Source organism: Panthera pardus, unplaced genomic scaffold, assembly GCF_024362965.1.
Source record: "Panthera pardus isolate Hobbes unplaced genomic scaffold, ASM2436296v1 HiC_scaffold_1, whole genome shotgun sequence".
Lineage (NCBI taxonomy): Eukaryota > Metazoa > Chordata > Mammalia > Carnivora > Felidae > Panthera > Panthera pardus.
The window spans coordinates 20,124,900-20,139,868 of NW_026526654.1; the positions used below are offsets into that span (position 1 = coordinate 20,124,900).

The 14,969-nt window shown below is 37.0% G+C and overlaps 1 protein-coding gene across 6 annotated transcripts in view; it reads right to left on the reverse strand.

Moving 5' to 3' along the window:
• The window catches only part of PCCA (propionyl-CoA carboxylase subunit alpha), a 413,570-nt gene that overhangs the window by 226,963 nt on the left and 171,638 nt on the right, over positions 1-14,969 (reverse strand). The window lies entirely within an intron of this gene.

Consider the following 14,969-nt stretch of genomic DNA (forward strand, 5'->3'; position numbering starts at 1 on the left):
GATCCACAGCACTCAAAGATAAAAAGCACATTGGGAAATGGGCCCCAACATAGGATTCCTGTAAACTCACCTTGAAAATAATGGCTATATTCAAGTGTGGCAGTAAAAACTGAAGAGATTCTATTATAGAGCTTCCCCGAGCTTCCCAACACAAATAACTAGATGAAGAAAGGATAACGGTTTTATGTTATGGGCTGAACTGTGTCCCCCCTCTTCCCCCATTTCATATGTTTAAGCCCTAACCCCTAGTACCTCAGAATATGACTGTATTTGGAGACAAGGTCTTCAAAGAGGCAATTAACTTAAAATGAGGTCATTAGGGTGGGCCCTAATCCCACATGACTAATGTCCTTAAAAGAAGAGATTAGGGGGGCGCCTGGGTGAGTCAGTCGGTTAAGTGTCCGACTTCAGCTCAGGTCATGATCTCGCTGTCTGTGGGTTCAAGCCCCACTTCGGGCTCTGTGCTGACAGCTCAGAGCCTGGAGCCTGCTTCAGATTCTGTGTCTCCCTTGCTCTCTGCCCCTCCCATGCTTGCGCTCTGTCTCTGTCTCTCAGCAATAAACATTAAAAAAAATTTTTTTTAATGTTCTTTTTTTGAAAAAAAGAAGAAGAAATTAGGACACGAACACACAGCACAGAAGACAGACCATGGGAAGACACAGAGACAAGATGGCCATCTGCAGGCCACAGAGAGAGGCCACCAGAAGAAACCAACACCGTGAACATCTTCATTTTAGACTTCTAGCCAGAACTATGAGAAAATAAATTTCTGCTGGTTATTCTAAGTGAAATAAGTCAGGCAGAGAAAGACAGATACCATATGCTTTCACTCATATGTGGATCCTGAGAAACTTAACAGAAGACCAGGGAGTAGGGGAAGGGGGAAAAAAAGTTACAGAGAGGGAAGGAGGCAAACCATAAGAGACTCTTAAATACTGAGAACAAACTGAGGGTTGATGGGGGTGGGGGAGAGGGGAAGCGGGTGACAGGCATTGAGGAGGGCACCTGTTGGGATGAGCACTGGGTGTTGTATGGTGTTGTCAAAACCAATTTGACAATAAATTATACATTAAAAAAATTTTTTTCTTCTGGTTAGGCCACCCTGTCTGTGGCACGTTGTTACAGTAGCTCTAGGAAACTAACACAGGAACAAATTTGAAAAATTAAAATCTAGGTAAGAGTCCAGAACTCAAAGACACCAAAATAGTCTTTCAATAGTAGACACCACAATATGCTTTCAAACAAAAACCTAAGTGAAGGTATCTGACCAGTTTACCTATTCACATCTGAGTAATAGAAACTTCTTTCCTTCAACTTTCTAATAAGACTCAATAAATATAAAGGGAAAATATAGCATAGCCTACACTGTATTCTCAGTTTCATATGAGACTGGCTTCAAATATTCCAGAACACTCCAGTTCTGGCTTACTCTAAGCCAGTCTGTGAACCTTGGCCTGACTTTAAAAATAATCAAAAAGGTCAACTTCTGCCCATATCTAAAATGTCCCTTCTGGCAAAAATGTAATTTTACAAATTAGTCACAAATCCATTTTCCCTATTAATTTATCCTAATTGCATCAATTATTCTTTCAATCAACACTCTAACTTCAAAGAAGACCGAACTCTTTTAGTATGGACAATCCTGAATATTTTTAAAATCCAAAACTGCTCTGAAATTAGAATATGGTATTTGTCAGTTACAGTCAATTCTTAGAAATCAGAATTTGGATTGCAATAATTCTTAATTTTTAAATAAGTGAAATAACAAAGAGGAAAAATCAATTTAGAGTTTCTAAAATCCTTCTGCAATATAAAGATACCACATGGTGCAGAATTATCTGATGGGAGGTGGGGGTGTCTCGTCTCCATAGAATCTCATCAATTCCACTTCACTTTCTCTTCCATCCCATTGTGAAAGTAGATTCTGATTTCACTGTGGCAATCACATATGAGCAACTGACTAAAATCTAACAAAAGTGGGAGAATTCAGCTGTCTTTTCTTAAGGATATGGAATAGGCAGCCAGCTGACCACACCTGGGCGTTCACTACTGTAAGATATTATTCCTTTCTACTTGACAGTGTTCCAGTTCTTATCATCTTTGTAGACTACATAAAGGCTGTCTTCCCAAAGAACTAAAATCTATAAACAACCTACGCTTGGAAATTAGCAATTATACACACACACGAATTTGCAAAGGTATATTCAGGGTCCTAACATTAATCTTCTAGAAAAAGGTCTAAGCAAAAATAACGTATGAATGTAACAAACACTTTTACCCATCAGCTTCATTTTTACATTTCCAAGTCTTCTTCTAGTCTCCTAGTCTCTTGCACAAATATCCTTATGATAAAAAGATACCTTTCAAAGTGGTTTATTGCAAGTATATTTGTTCATTTGCAACAATGTTTCTGCAGTTAACAGACAAAAGAATAATTTAAAAAGTTATTAATTTGTGGCTCAGTTTGCCATTTGAAAAAAATGACTACTGACAAGCTTTCCTAATAATGACAATAGTAATAGTAAACACGTTAACCACATTTAACAAACATAGCATGCAGAATATCATGGTGAAATTCTCAGGAAGAAGGAGTGTTTAGTCTAAATCAGGCACTTTTCTGAGCATTTTAAATGCATTAACTCATTTAATGCCCATAATCCTATAGAGCACATGCTACAGTTACTGTCCCTTTATAGATGCAGGTAATGAAGCATAGCAAAGTTAAGGAACTTCCTCATAGTCCTACAACCAGGAAGGAGTAGAGCTAGGATTTACTTGCGCTAATCAGAATAGAGGATGTTTGCAATTAATGAAAACAATGAATAAAGGACTTGCCCATTAGTCAGCTATAGCTGTTATGAACCATTTTAGGGTCTAGAACCTCACTAAATTTCTCTCTAGAAAAGCATGTATCCAATTTCAGAGGGTCCACAGATTCCTCCAAAGCTGCTTAACGATATCCAGGTAACCCTGGTTAAATATTTCTGCTTTGGAAGATGGCCAAACCAGCACTGCTCCACTCCAAATCCCATGGTCTCTATTTCCCCCAGAGTCAGTGAGCAGTTCAGGATACTGCAAACAGTGATGAAGAGCAGGTGGCTGTGGTCTCCCGTGGGCTGGGGGACACCTGGAGGCCAGCTTCAGAGATCCCCAGGAAAAGATATGAAAGAAGAGGTCAGGGAGACAGCTTGGCCTGCAGAGATCTATGCTGCCAGAAAACAAAGTCGCTAAAGGCTCCAGGAGAGTCCCTGATCACTCGGCTAACAAGTCTGAGTAGTGAATGAATATTAGCTGGATTCTCCTGGAGACGAAGAGAACACGAAGAGATATATGCTCTTCCTGACCTCAGGAGTAGATAAGGCTGTGTCTTCAACCACTCGAAGGACTGCTGCCACTTTGAATATTACAACAAACAGAACTCAGTAGTGAACCCAAAATCAACTACAGTAAAGCCACGGGAGGCAGCTTACCCATCAGGGACAGGCCAATCATTCAGAATAATGACTATAGATACCTAGTGAAACAGAGCAGCTGAGGAACAGGAGGAAAAAAAAAAAGCAATGGGGCATTTAGAAACTTCAAGGGTAGTAACACATGCACACATACCCCCATGCTCAAGGGGAATTTCTGGGATAAAATAACACGATTTCCCAACTATGCAACTTAGTTGAATACTTTAAGGAAAAGATGTAGCCATTAGAACTCGAATTAGAAGCCTGGAAGAGCAACATAAATATCAAATAACAGAACACAAGAACACCTGTTTGGCTCAGTCAGTTAAGTGTCCAACTTTGGCTCAGGTCATAATCGCTCGTGAGTTCGAGCCCCACGTTGGGCTCTGTGCTGACAGCTCAGAGCCTGGAGCCTGCTTCAGATTCTTTGTCTCCCTCTGTCTCTCTGCCCCTTCCCTTCTCACACTGTCTCCCTCAAAAATAAATGTTAAAAAAAATTTTTTAAATTAAGCCCTTTAAACAAGACAAAGATATGATATAATGATACAAGGTACACAATGCAAGTAAAATGTCATAAACATATACCTACCATACACAGATATAGATATATAGATAAATATGCAAAGTAAACATTGCTTAAAATGCAAGGACAACTTGCTGCAGAATGAATATAGATGTACACTGAAGTAGTAACAGATGAAATTACATAATGTCTGAGATTTTTGTTAAAATACTCCATCTAAAAGGGACAAAAGCAAGGCTTATATAAAACAATATGAGCAAAGTAAACACAAAGCTAGGTTACAGATTCACGGGACTTTACCATACCACTCTTGCTCTTCTTAGGACTTTTGTATGTTTGACAATTTCCATGCATAAAAGAGACAGAAAAACTGACACATGGAGGAAGAAAAAGAAGGAAGGGATGGGGGCGGGTGGGGAAGGAAAGAAATAAGAAAGACGGAAAGAGCCAAGGAAAGAAATGCAAGAAGGTCCTGAATGCAAGAATTTTTAGAGCAGTGAAACTACTCTGCATGACACTGTAATGGTGGATACATGTCATCAAATATTTGTCAAAACCCACTGAATGTACAACACCAAGAATGAACCCTAATGTAAATTACTGGTTAATAACAATGTGTCAACACTGGTTCATCGATTGTAACAAATATACCACACTAATACAAAACATTAATAATAGGGGGAACTAAGGCTGGATGGGTAAAAGGGTATATAGGAACTCTTTGTACTTCCTACTCATCTTTCTGTAAACCTAAAACTTCTCTAAAAGATAAAATATATTTTTATTTACTTACTTATTTTTGAGAGAGAAGGTGAGGGAGGGGCAGAAAGAGAGGGAGAGCAAGAATCCCAAGCAGGCTCAAGGCTGTCAGCATGGAAACCAATACAGGGCTCAATCCCATAAACCGTGAAGGTCATGACCTGAGCCAAACACTTAACCAACTGAGCCACCCAGGCATCCCTGTTTTTTTAAATTATGATGAGAAATTCTACGTATCTCTTTCTAAATCAAATAGATGCAATAAAAAAAAAAAAAAAGAACTCGGGCACCTGAGTGGCTCAGTTGGTTAAGCATCCAACTTCAGCTCAGGTCATGATCTCATGGTTCATGAGTTTGAGCTCCACATCAGGCTCTGCGCTGAGAGATTGTCTCCCTTTCTCTCTGTCTCTCCCCTGCTCATGCTCTCTCACACACACACAAAATAAATAAATACACTTAAAAAGTATTTTAAAAAATCTAGAAGAACATGAATAAATCATTAACCTTCAATAATCTTGATTATGAATAGATCATATTACCTCATAAAGTATTGACAGTCTACCACAAAAGGAATTAGAAAGTTGTTTAAAGACCTACCACTGAGAAAGATACCAATACAAATGGATTCACATCTGAGTTTTAATATTTAAGGAACACATATTGCCTATTACCTATACAATATTCTCACAGTTTCAAAAAATACATATAATATTAAGTCTGGTAAAGACAGTATTTAAAAAAATAAAAATTCAAAATCATTATAATTAGCTCACAAAATCCAGTAAAACACCAAAAGGAAAATCATTATGTCTAATTAAAATTTATTATAGGAATATAAAGCAAAAGTATCAAAAGAATTCACAATGTTAATAAAAGATAAAAGCTATTTTTCCTTATTAGTAGTAATTGGTAGACAACTAACAGTTTTGGCCACAACTAGAGACAAAGGTAAGATCTTGCAAATTTCTAGAGGGAGAATTTTTTTTTTTAATTTTTTAAATATTTATTTTTGAAGGAGAGCGAGACAGAGCCTGAGCAGGGGAGGGGCAAAGAGAGTGGGAAACACAGAATCCGAAGTAGGCTCCAGCCTCTGAGTTGTCAGCACAGAGCCTGATGCGGGGCTCGAACCCACGAGCTGTGAGATCATGGCCTGAGCTAAAGTCAGACACTTAACTGACTAATCCACCCAGGCGCCCCAAGAGGGAGAAAAATTTTTTAAACAAATGGTCAAGAATCAGAATACATCTCAATATCAAAAGTCGAAACTAAAAGAAAACCGAAAAAGGTCTTCAAGACACTAACAGAAAGTTAATTCTAATCCAGAATTCTATACTCAAAATTCTAGAAAAAAACACAGGAGAAAGTCTTTGTGACCTCAGGTTAGACAAAGAATGCTCAGGTACGACACCAAAAGCACAATCCATAAATGAGGAAAAAATAGTAAACTGGGCTTTAATGAGTAAAAAACTTATGTTTCAAAAGACACCATTAAGAAAATAGAAAGACAAGCCACAAACTGGGAGAAAATACCTAGAAATTGCATATCTGTATCAAGAATGTATAAAGAATTCTTACAGGGGCAGCTGGCTGGCTCAGTTAGTGGAGTGTGCAACTCTTGATCTGAAGGTTGTGAGTTTGAGCCCCACGTTGGGTGTAGAGATAACTTAAATAAAATCTTTAAAAAAAATAATAATTCCACAGCTCAGTAATAATAAGGTAAACCAATTTAAAATTAGGCAAAGGATATGATTAGACGCTTTAACTAAAGGAGATAACATGACTGACCAATAAGCACCCAGAGATTTGATATCACTAAGCATTAGGGAATAGCAAATTAAACCCCAAAGAGATAGCATTTTGTATCCACTAGAATGGCTATCATGAAAAAGACAATTAAAAAGTACCTATTCAGAAGGATATGGAAATGTAGAGAAACTGAAACTCTTACACATTATTCATGGAAATGTAAAATGGTGCAGCCACTTTACAGCTGTCCAGACAGCTGGACAGTTTGATAATTTACCACACAACAAACAATTCCATTCTATGTATCTACCCAAGAGTAATTAAATAATTTGTCCAAACTCTTATACCTCAATCATCATAGCAGCATTATTCACAATAGCCAAAAAGTGGACGCAATTAAAATATCCACAAACTTATAAGTAGGGAAGTAAAATATAGGATATCCACACAATGGAATACTATTCAGCAATTAGAACAGACTACTGAAACACACTACACCATAAATAAACCTCAAAAACATGCTAAGAAGTCAGACACAAAAGACCATATATTGTTTGATCTCCCGTATACAAAGTGTCCAGAAATATAAAATATGGAAACTACAGAAACAAAGTAAATTAACAGTTGTCTGGGAGTGGGGATGTAAAAAGGAATGACTACAGGGGCACCTGGCTAGCTCAGTCATTAGAGTATCCAACTCTTGATCTCGGGGTCGTGAATTTGAGCCCCACATTGGGTGTGGAGATTACTTTAAAAAAATAAAATCTTTTAAAAAAAGAAAAGAAATGGCTTCAAATGTGCACAGGTAACTTTATGGGGTGATAGAAATGTTCTATAGAATGATTCTGATGTTAGTAGCACAACTCTGTATATTTATTTAAATTTTACTGACTTGTCTTAGTCCGTTTGGGACGCTGTAACAGAATAACATGGACTGAGTGGCTTATAAAAAACAGAAACTTATTTTTCACAGTTCTGAGGTTGGGAAGTCCAAGATCAAGGTGCCAGCCAATTCAATGTCTGATGAGAGTCACTTTCCAATTCATACATGGGAGTCTTCTTTCTCACTGTCCTCACATGACAGAAGGGAGAAGGTTGCTCTCTAGGGTCTCTTTTACGAGGTCACAAATTCCATTAGTGAGGCCTCCACCCTTGTAACCTAATCATCTCCCAAAAGCCTCACCTCCAAATACCATCACCTTGGGAGTTATGTTTTAACATACGAATTTTGGAGGGATACAAACATTCACTCTACTGAGTTTGTATACTTAAAATGGATGAATGTTACGATATGCACATTACACCACAATAAAAACTATTGGGTTTTTTCCCCACAATAAGTTAATACAGAGTCATCTGCACTCATGCAAATTCTCATATAATTTAGGTCCTGTGCACTAGTTCTTAGGAAGCTACCTTTTAAAGATGTGTTCCAGGAAAAAAGGGAATAAACGAATGTTTACGACAAAAATGCAGGAGAAAAGAGATCCAAAAAAGGGAAGTGTAAGGAATCTTCAAGACAAAGTAGGGAAATCTCAGCTAAAAAGTCAAAATGCAAATGTAGAAGGCAACCAGTCCAGACTACAGTAAGTCAAAAGGAACCAACTATTTCTACCAAAAAGTAAAACTGACAGAAAACTCAATGTGCTTGCAAATACTCAAACATGGGACAAGTTTTTGGATAAATAAGTGATAGGCACACAGAAAACTAAGCAAACAAAGACAATTTTTAACAGTAAAGAAAAACTGGTGCAGGAAAGTGAAAGTAATCTTAGGTGACAACAGGACTGCTGTGAATAGTGTTCACACTGTGGTCATAATAAAATCCCAACACTGAGCTAACCCAAATCATGACATAGTAGACTAGAAAGATGGGAAATGTGCATTTGTGCAGAGGGTGTGGACAAAGTGAGACGCTGACAGAAGAAAATGGGAAATCAAGAAAGACCTGTGTACATGTAGTGATTAAGAAGATATAAAAAATATTAAAAGAATCAGCTAAATTAATTCGAATTGGTCAGAGCCATCAATACGAGGCTCCCCTGTGAGGGAGGGGCAATAACTGTCCCTAAACAAAAGCAAAGAACAAGCAAGAGCTTTCCTCCTGCTCTTCTTTCCCTAGCAGCACTGGCTGTTCCCTCCCTACAGCTATAGTTCCCCACACAGATCAGTTTAAAGAGCCTTCTCTCTTCCAAGTGATTTCTCATCTCTCCTTTCTCTATTTCCTTCTCCTCTTTCTTTCTTTCTGTTTTCTTAGTGAATTTTGGTAGTTACTCAAGGGTTGGTATTGGATCAAAAGTCCAGTAACATGCTAATTCAGCTATCTCAAACCCCAGAATTTTATACCCAGGTGAAAGGAAATTTTTCAGTTATAAACACAACCTTACCACCCATCTAAGAACTCAGAAAATACACCATGGATACCTCTCAAAAATAAGTTCTTGGTTTTAAAAGAAAGAAAAAGAAGAACATATAACCATAAGATGAATCAAAATGAAGAACTGATTAATCATGAGGCTATGGAAAGATGCTGCTGGTGACCATAAAAACAAGTTAAAATACAAAAAGGGAAGACACTAGGAGAGTTCTGCTACAGAAATGTTACAGTAATATAAAATAATAAAAATAGCAAAAATGAAGAGTTAGGGGGAAAAGACAGCAGAATTAAATATAAATATGCCAATTTCCATTCATTTTTGTAAAAGGGAAACAATATATTCTTTCAAATTAAAGTATGAAGAAATATGATGACAAAAACATAAATGGTTTTAATAACCATTTTTCTTATTAAGAACATCTTTTAAGGACTTAATATCTCTGGAAAATTAGAAACATTTATCTAATAGTTCAGCAATTTCATCATTTTAATCTTTTTCTTTGGTTAAATATAAACGAAATAAGTGAATTCTAAAACATCATATAAAAAAATAAGAGTAATGAGAAAGGAACAGTCCTGCTGGATATTGTGTTATAACACAGAGATATAACATCCCAAACCGTGTGGTACTAGCACATGATTAAACAGAAAGGTTAAAAAAGAAAACAGATCTACATACATATGAGAATTCATGATATAATTAAGGTGACTTCCAATTACTACATAAAAGAAAAATTATTCAAAGATGGTTGTGACAATCAGGTAGCCATTTTTTAAATAGATAAAATCAGGGGCGCCTGAGTGGCTCAGTCGGTTAAGCGGCCGACTTCGGCTCAGGTCATAATCTCGCAGTCCGTGAGATCGAGCCCCGCGTCGGGCTCTGTGCTGACAGCTCAGGGCCTGAAGCCTGTTTCGGATTCTGTGTCTCCCTCTCTCTGACCCTCCCCCATTCATGCCCTGTCTCTCTCTGTCTCAAAAATAAATAAACGTTAAAAAAATAATAAAAAAATTTAAAAAAAAGATAAATAGATAAAATCAAATTTCAGATGAAATGAAAACTTCACCAGGAAAGATGAAATAAGTACTAAAAGAAAACATGTAAGAAAAATATTTAATTTATGAATGAGTAGGAAAAGCCTAAGTATGTTATAACACCAAAAATAAGATATTTAAAATGCAACTGTAAGACTTAAAACAAAAAATATCTACATAGGAAGAAAAAACAATATACCAAGTCAAAGAGGCAAGAGGTGAAGAAGGAAAAATAACAAATCACACCTGGTTTTGTTTTGTTTTAATCCACATTTATTTGGTAATCTTGCCAAGAAACAAATGGTTTGTAGATGGGAGAAGAAACCAATTATTTAGTCATAGAACATGTTAGCACTATTCCCCACATCTCAATTCCATATAAGGCAATGTGATAAAGGCCTTATTTCCCTGCGCATGCAGAAGAGTAAGAAGCACAGGAGAGGAACCCCAAAACTATTAAACTCAGGGCTTATGTAAGAGTTGATGCCATATCTGCCCTTCCTTGACCCTGAGGAGAGTGAGCCAACCTGGCTCTAATGTACACCTATCTTTCTGAGGGAAGGGGAAATTCAAATGGCTCTGAGGAAAAATAAGACTCTCTCCAGTTCTGTCTTAAAGTTGCTATCCTTCGGGGCGCCTGGGTGGCTCAGTCGGTTAAGCGTCCGACTTCAGCTCAGGTCACGATCTCGCGGTCCGTGAGTTCGAGCCCCGCGTCGGGCTCTGGGCTGACGGCTCAGAGCCTGGAGCCTGCTTCCGATTCTGTGTCTCCCTCTCTCTCTGCCCCTCCCCCGTTCATGCTCTGTCTCTCTCTGTCTCAAAAATAAATAAAACGTTAAAAAAATTTTTTTTTTTTTTTTAAAAAGTTGCTATCCTTCAATCTAGGCACGAACGGTCTTTCTTTGACTAGAAAGCCCTCACTCTAGGGGAGCTCCTGGGTGGCTCAGTCGGTTGAGCGGCTGACTCGATTTTGGCTCAGGTCACGATCTCACAGTTTGTGGGTTTGAGCCCCGCATTTGGCTCTGTGCTGACAGTGAGGAGCCTACTTGGGATTCTCTCTCTCCCCCTCTCTCTGCCTCTCTAACAAAATAAATAAGTAAACTTAAAAAAAAAAAAAAAGGCAAGCCCTCACTCTATAGAAAGGTGAAAAATATTCACAGAGCATTGCTTCCTCTTAATATCACAAATGCCTAATTGCCTAAAAAAAATAAAGGACACCTACAATAACAAAAGGCTAAGGATCTAATAGTCAATTCAAAGAAAAGGGAATGTGAATCAGTATGTGAAGAAAAATTCAACCTCACTCATAAGAAGGAAAATGAAAATGAGATGCTATTTTTCACTATTAGACAAAGGCAGAAAGTCAAAGATCCTTTTGGTCAGGGAATAAAGAAATAAGCTCTCCTATAAAAGATACCAATAATACTTAACTAAATTACTAAAGCCCACATTTCCCCAGCAATTCTACTTCCACATGTGCAAAATGATGATGTACAGGATCATTCATAATCGCAATATTTGTGATAGCAAAATCCTGGAAAAACTGCCAACAGGAAACTGGTGAAATTCTACGACTGTACAGCTACAACTAAATGTTAAAAATCATAAAAAAAGAAGATAATGCTTTAAGTTAGATATGGAACACTACCAAAGATGCGTTGTTAAGTAAAACAAAGGATGCTTCCAGAGGAAAATTAAATGGTTGAAATAAAAACGTGGTATGGAGAGTTATTTTTCCAATGTATACTCTTTTGAACCATTTGGAATTTTGTTAAACCAAATATTGCCAATTCTTAGTTTTATCATTAAGATACGAAACTAAAACTATTCAAGCAGAATTACATACAATTTCGTTAATTAAAATGGCATTTTAACAAAATCACGTTTTTTGGTCTTCCGTAAGGAGAGAAGGAAACATCTATACAGGTATGTGTGTGTGAGTAGATGTATATGTGAGCTTCTACTACAGGAAATGAGACATTTCAAGCAAAAGGAATGACATGATAAAGGTACACAGAGGTAACACAGAATAGCACACTTGGGAAAGAAAGGACTCTCTCCTAACTAGTAGATCAAGAATAACAGTGGCAGGAAAGAGGACTCTGAGGGAAGGTGGAGAATACAGAAAAAAGGAACCGTAACGGGGAAGCATTTGAATTTTTTCATTAAGCAACAGAAAACTAATGACTGTGAAAACAATCAAACATATACAAGGACAGCATAGATAATTCTGACATATAAATTCTGACCAGACTGAGAACAAAGCCAGTCAACTGAACCAAGCATTCATGCACCAAAAGTGGTGACTTTCTCAGTGTCGCACCTCTTTAAGGAGAAACTATATTTGTATTTCAAATTTCGCTCCAAAAAAAAAAAAAAAAAAAAAATCAAGCAATGTGATGCTACTCACATTTCTGTTAACCAGAAAAAAGCGTGTTAAGTTCTGAAGCTGGAAAAAGTGATAGCCCAATCAAGATATTTCAAGGAAGAAAACAAAACAAAAAAAAAAAGAACACAGAAAATTATAGCCCTCCAGGCTCAAAATGAAACACTAATTAGAGATAACATGTATCTTAGAAGATAAAGAATTTGGTGAATGTGCCTTAAGTATTATAATTTAAGGTTAGTAAAGAAATTTGAAAGAGAAAATCTATTACAAGAACATTTGAATTGTTTAAATATCAGAAAGAAGTCTCTGAAATATGTAAGAATGGCTTTCTGAATACGATGAAATTCAAGGTTCTTTTTTCATGTTCCCATTCAGTTACAGCTTCCACCAAGAAATATCCCAACACACATGCTTCTAGAAAATCAAAATTAATTTGTCTGATAACTGACAGGATTACAGTCACTGGAAGTCAACACACATAAAAAAATAATAATAAAACATTAAATGGGAAAGACAAATGGATGAAAGTGTGATATTAAATAGCATAAAATTAGGTACTATCAGATATAATAGGATAAAACTTGTCACAAAATTAATTTTTTAAATTCATTTATAATTTTTTTCTGGGAGTACCAGAACAGAACTTGCTGACAAGCTATCTAAGACATAAACTGTAAACATAAGTAGTTAATGACTTTGATCAACTGCATAGCATCATTTGACATAATACCAACTTTCAGAGGTCTTATACCAAAACAACCATGGGGGGGCCAACTTGGAAAAACTTTCGGATTGAGATAGATGAGCCAGGAACAAATAAAACACACGCGCGTGCGCACGCGCGCACACACACACACGAATAAAGTGTCCTGAAGACAACACTTGTTTTTAATTTTGTAAATTCTGATAATTACCCTAAACAATCTAGTAGCTCTTGCGTCTGTAATAAAATACAAATGTCTTCTGGTCACTTTAAATTCCCTTCAGAAATCATATTACAAACTAGTATTCCCATCATGATATGATAAAGTCTCCATTTTAATAAAAAACGTGATTTCCCAGCTAATTATCTAATTAGACATACTTCGTTACAAAGACATTATTTTTAATCAAAATCAAATTAATCTCCAAAACACAAAATTCTGTCACTCTTAAAGGTATTCACACCAATAAACTACAGGCTAAAAAAGTGATTTCAAACACAAGTATCTTAAGTTTTTAGCAACAACTGCTAAGGTAAATACATACACAAACTCAACAAATATTTACAACATTGGTCTGAAACGCATCTAGATACCATAAATTCTGCCATAATAAATGAAATCCAATCCCACAGTGTAATCTTATCATGTTGAAAAAAGAAGCAAGGTATAAAAAGTTACGTATCACATGATCCCGGCTGATTCAGTCGGGATTCAGTCAGAATAGGAAATAGCTCTAGAAGGATGGAGAAGGGATCCTTAGAAGGGGAAGAAGTTGGGCAGGGGGTGTAAGAAGCTGGCATTTTGGTTCTTCAAGATCCATTTGATGCTTCCATGGGTTTTTGCTATAGTAATTTTTCAACTTTAAATTTGTGTTTTATGTACTTTTCTGAATGTGTATTTTAGTTTACAGCTTAAATAAAAGAAAAAGGGGAAGAAGGAATAAAAGCCACCAGTCCTCCTAGACCTTGACTGGAACAGAGGAAGTATGTCCCTAATGTCAAGAATTCCACCAGGAATGCAAGCTGGTGCAGCCACTCTAGAAAACAGTATGGAGGTTCCTTAAAAAACTAAAAATAGAACTACCCTACGACCCAGCAATTGCACTACTAGGCATTTATCTAAGGGATACAGGTGTGCTATTTTGAAGGGACATATGCACCCCCATGTTTACAGCAGCACTATCGACAACAGCCAAAGTATGGAAAGAGCCCAAATGTCCATCGATGGATGAATGGATAAAGAAGATGCGGTATATATATACAATGGAGTACTACTCGGCAATCAAAAAGAATGAAATCTTGCCATTTGCAGCTATGTGGATGGAACTGGGAGGGTATTATACTAAGTGAAAATAGTCAATCAGAGAAAGACAAAAATCATATGACTTCACTCATATGAGGACTTTAAGAGACAAAACAGATGAACATAGGGAAGGGAAACAAAAATAATATAAAAACAGGGAGGGGGACAAAACAGAAGAGACTCATGGAGAACAAACTGAGGGTTACAGGAGGGGTTGTAGGAGGGGGGCTGGGCTAAATGGGTAAGGGGCACTAAGGAATCTCCTCCTGAAACCATTGTTGCACTATATGCTAACTAATTTGGATGTAAATTTTAAAAAATAAAAAATAAAACAAGTTAAAAGAAAAAAAAGAAAAGGAAAAAAAAAGAGTTCCAGGGTGGCAGCCTGACTTCTCAACCTCATCACGGTGGCAGTTCCTTTAGAAGCCAGGCTGGTTGGTCTAGTTCTAAGAGCCATTCCTGAAAGTTACTCTAGGGACCCTTCCTCCCTCCATCTCTTCCAAAGATTTGTAAGCACTTAATCCCTTTCTGTTTATCACACCCACAGCAGTTCTCTCAACAGGACATGAACCCTGACTAATACAGGTCATCAAGAGAGGTTAGGGGAAAAAACCCAAGTGAAATTCCCAATATGGCATATTAACGGTAACAAAGCAGAAGGCCTAGACACTGACCATTAAATTACCCT